The sequence below is a fragment of the Pterocles gutturalis genome, unplaced genomic scaffold (genome assembly GCF_000699245.1).
Source record: "Pterocles gutturalis isolate BGI_N339 unplaced genomic scaffold, ASM69924v1 scaffold45990, whole genome shotgun sequence".
Lineage (NCBI taxonomy): Eukaryota > Metazoa > Chordata > Aves > Pterocliformes > Pteroclidae > Pterocles > Pterocles gutturalis.
In genome coordinates this window covers 1-4969 of record NW_010142484.1, presented here as the reverse complement: position 1 = coordinate 4969, position 4969 = coordinate 1, and the positions used below count along the sequence as shown (strand labels likewise).

At 45.7% G+C, this 4969-nt stretch overlaps 1 pseudogene; it reads right to left on the bottom strand.

The window, feature by feature from the left end:
- Positions 1-904: 904 nt before the first annotated feature.
- Positions 905-3368, bottom strand: LOC104469742 (annotated as a pseudogene).
- Between the last annotated feature and the right edge of the window lie 1601 nt (positions 3369-4969).

Sequence of the window (4969 nt, the reverse complement as noted above, 5' to 3'; positions counted from 1 at the left end):
TGTCCCTCATGCCAGCAGTAGCACTTGGGCAACAGCATAACAAGGTGGAGCTTACCTGGCTGAAGACTAATTTGCAAAAAGAAAAACCCCTAAGTTCCCAACTGTCTACACTCCTGTACACCCAAACCTGCTTATGAGAGGTTTGGGACTATACTGCCGGGGACAGAACTGCCACCATTGGCAGAAACCTGCATTTCAGGTGATACAACATCGTCACAAAACCACAGCTCCATTCCCAGCAGAGGTGGACATAGTCACCACCACTCCCAAAAGCAAGCTGTGGCTCTGTCTTTTTGGATGAGAAAATAGATGGATGAAAATTCACAAAAATCTCCCCAGCATTGAAAAAAGCAGAGTTTTGACCATTTGCACCAGCAGGGATGTAAACAAAGATGTCCCCTGTGGCATTTCCAACCCATAGCTCCACTCTGGTAGTGCTGAAACAACTCCAAACATGCAATCAGCTTAAAGTTCAGAGGAATTGAAAGTACACATCTCCAAACTGTTCTATGATTTATCCAAGTACTTTGTAATTGTTGGCTTCCTTCTGCAACTGCCATTTTCAGCAATATGTTCTCTCAGGGTGGCAATGTCCTTTAATTAAAATGAATGTTTGACATCCTACAGGCATACATGGTGAAATATATATACATATATGAAACTGCATTTTTTGCATCAATTATGGAAAAGGCGTAAAAAAGAATCATAAGGCTGCCCTATAACATCACTGAACAAAAAATGAGAGAAGCATTCTAGTGTTCATAGCCTTAGGAAAAGTGTTGTCTGAAGACAGGTTTCTGAAGAATGTCTTTTCCTTGGGATACAGCAAATGGAGTTTGGTGTTGGCTCTGGATGCTGCTCGGAGCAAAGACTGAGAGCTATCTCCTCTTGTGCAGGGAATGACAGGGTGGATGCCAAACACAACTCTCCTTTCTAGGCCTGAGAAGCATCGGACGCTGCCAAGAACAATGACGTTTTCTAAGACATTCTTCCCTCACCTCAAGATCAACCTCACTCTGCATTTCCTTATTTATCTTTTTAGCTCAGGTTTCAGTATCTGACGGAACACCTGGGCTGCACACTCTGTGCTGCGGTGGATTGCAATATCTGACAGGATAGCCTTGCTGGATAGAGCTGGTGCACTGCCTGGCCGTGTACTCTGCCATTTCAAACGTTCCCATATTTATTTTTTTTTTTATTACGTAGTCACCTGACAAAGAATGGGCACGTTCATCCTGTTTAAGCAACTCTTCCAGCACCTCACAGGGCATATCTGCATCACGCTCTCGAAGGACTGCCTCCGTTAGATTAAACATGACATTGTGTGTTTGCCTGGCATTACGGACCGCTTTGGCCAACCTTTCCTGAGGATACAGTTCTGTAAACTTGAGACCACAACCCTATGGGTGAGTGGACTAGAAGAAATCCAGGAAGACCCAGAAAATGCCACTTTTTTTTCTTGGCTAGCTCAAGGACATATTGGTGACAGCTTTCTTCAGGACAAAAATTCTGAGCTTCATCGACCACAATGTGTTTCACCTCTGGGAAGTTCCCCTTTAAGAAGGTGACACATGTCACAGACCAGCAGATCTCATTTCTAAAAAAAACCCCAAAAAAACCAAAAAACAAACCAACCCCCAAAAACCCCATATTCTACATAAAAAGATGTGACCAGACTGTCTTCATTTCTCAGGGGGTTCTTCCTTGGAGGGCTATTGCTGCTTGCTGACTGAAAACACAAACCTTCCTATTTCAGCAAGCTGTACCATTTTCCCGGTGAAAACATTTACTCCAACGGACTGGCTGTGCACAGGCGTTACTGCACAGCCTGCACGGCCCCCACCAGCTGGCTTTGGCCCTGTCCTGGGAGAAGACTCAAGCTCACCCTTCCTACATGGAGCGCCCACAGCCAGGCTCCCCAGGGGTGTTCCCCTGCCCTGCCCTGGCCCAGCGTGGTGCTGAGCTCCCGCGAGAAGGATGGGTTCCCTTCCCTCCCCAGGGTGAGCAGGGGCTGGCAGCCCTTCTGACAGACCATCTGCCTGCTGGGTCCCGGACCTGCAGCCTGGGCACTGCCGTGCCTGCGCCGGGCTGCGATTCCCCGATGGAAGGTGCCTTGTCCGCCGTGGTGGACTGCGGACCTCTCCGTGCTGACCCAAGCGGAAACGCAGCGAGAACAGGGTGGGAGAACTGCTCTGCCTGAAATCCTCTGCCGAAAGGACATTTGTTTCTGTTCCCCTTGTCCAGATGGCCCAGGTCCAAGGGGCAGTTCCCAGCACAGCCGCACAGGAGCTTGCATCACGCCCAGCACAGGCGGTGGTGAGGCAGCAACAGAGAAAGGCAGGTGGGTATTTCTCATGTCAGCATCAGCCATAATAGACTATTAAATGAAGGCCATCGTCTTTTGAAGGTCTAACACAATCCAGCAGTCACCGAATATGGGATTCTCAGTGCAGTCAGTGAACGCTGGATTTGGGCCAGAGCTCAGCTCAGGAACATTTTCAACACTAACTCCTTTCTTGAGATGATTTGTGTGTGTGTCAGCCAAAGTTAGATACTTGGCAATCAGATGTAAAATCAGCAGGGCTTGTGCTCTCTGTACAGAGGATGGAAAGAAAGAAAAAAGGGGAAATTATTCATTATAAATTATTATAAATTACTGATTACCCCATAAACTTCTTCAGAAGTCGATTTTCACAAATGTAGAGTATCTTTTTTGCAGAACAGTGAAAAATATTTCTTATTCTCTCAATGATCTTCAAAGCCACAATTTTTTTCCCCATTCCAGGAAGACCAAGGACAAACCACTCCTTGACTTTGCGCTGGTTCTTGGAGAGCAGCTCATACCGCTTGAGAGTGCGAAGGCTGAGGATCTCACAGGCAAGACGGTCACTTAAAGTGTAGCACAACAACCACAGGTGCATGCAGGAACAGGGGAATGTCCCTGGAGGTGAGAACGTCATTCTTTGGGTACAAGCTGGCATAACCACACAGGTTTGCTTAGTTTTCTTGCTGGGGAACATCATCCTCTGCAACTTCCACCTGGTTCTTTGTGCCATTCAGGTGCAGGGTTTGAGGGATCACACACACTTTGGAAGCGTATCCCCCGCCATTGACTAGTTTCTGCTTTAATGCATAAGCAGTTTCTCTCAAGTTTTCAGACTCAGCAGAAGAGGCGTCTTTGACTGCAGTATACAATACTGAATATGCATTTTCAGCTACAAAGAGAACATCACACACCACATCCTATTTTTTCTGCAATCCAGTGTCAACAGCCCAGCTCCTTGAAATTATCAGTACCCCCTTGTTAAGTGATGGATTTGTTTTTTCATTAAGTCCTCTAATCCAGGATACTCTGAGACCAGGTCAGTGCAGATGGTTTATGGCTTCCATTTGACTTAATTAGAACCCACTACAAAAACAAAATTAAAAATTAGAAAAACAAAATACAGCAAATAATTTACTCAACACACCAGCTACTGGAGGAATGTGTCATAAATGATTTAGTGTGAGTAAAAAATTCAGCATTCCCATTATACCTGGTAGTAACCTGTAAGGATTTTTTATATGAATAAAAGACATATAAACTCCATGCTTCAGCCATGCCTGACTTCTAAATGGAATAAGCAGAAGTCTCTGTGGAAGGATCTGCCTCCTTTCTATCTGCCTTCTCATTATTTAGGTATTCTTCTGCCACAGTGAGAGAAGGGTGTCTGAGCCAGATGGAGCAGCCTGCTTGCAGCATCTCCTCCGCTGCTGACTGGTGAAACACAATGCATACCGGAAAAGGCACCTAGGAGCATCATCTGGATGTATAGATACACATTCCTGTCAAATACAGGGGAAATACACGAAGACACCTCTCATCCCAACGCTAAACTTGGTGCACTTCCAAAATAAAGAGTAACAATAATTTTTAAAATATTCACCCAAATCCTCTCTTAAATTTACAGGTTAAAATTACAGCTATGCACATTCATAACACACAGACAAATCTCAAATACAAGCGTACATTTACGCTGTCACACAGCCTGCCATTAAAACACACATTCTGGCCAAGAAGCAGCAATTGCATATCCTCTGCCACAATAATCTGAGAGTAATCCTGACAACAGATGCACAAAGAGAGTAAAATTACAACAAAGAATTAGAAAAAATAGCAATTAATACATACAGCCATAGGTCACAATTTGGAAAACAAACCAAACCAAACCCATGGAGTATATTTAATGAGAAAGTATCTGCTACCGATTGGAGCTGTTCTGATACTGAACGAGGACCTGGAACTCTGTGTCTCTCCCCTGTGGCTCAGAGCTTGACCTAAAGCCACAGCCCTGCTCTGCAGGGACATTATGGGATTTACATTGCCCTTGACTACTTCCATTCTCTCCTCTTTCAGGGCTTGCTGTGTGGGAGTAGCTGTTGCTCAGCAACCACCCCTGCTTTGATAGCTGGACTGTCTCTGAAATAATGCAAGTCTCCACCTAAAAAAATAACACCAAGGCAAGGTTCCCCAGCCTTGCATGGTAAGGGCTGAGCTTTACTTTCCCTTCCATGTCCCAGCCTGAATTTCCCCTGGAGCAGTGAGCAGGGTGGCAGAGTTAACTTACTGGGTGAGCTACATGTCTAAGGTGAGATCCAAATACCTGCTGTTTGCAGCCCAGCAATTCAGCACGGCAGTACCATTCCACCCGGAGCGTGCTGAGTTTGCCTCAGGTCGGGGGCTCGTCCAGTTGCCTTGTTTGAATTTTTGTTGACCTCTCTGGAGCTTTGTTTTCACTTTGTTTGCCTGTAATGGCATTTTTCTCTGGCTGTGGCTGTGGATAACAACCATGAATTGATACAGAGAGTAACAACAAGCTGATCTTTCTGCCTGTGCCATGTGTGATGGGTTTGCTCTTGGCTGGGGGCCAACCCACACGCCTGTTCCTTCAGTCCCCCCACAACCCGAGGACAGGGGAGAGAATTAAAG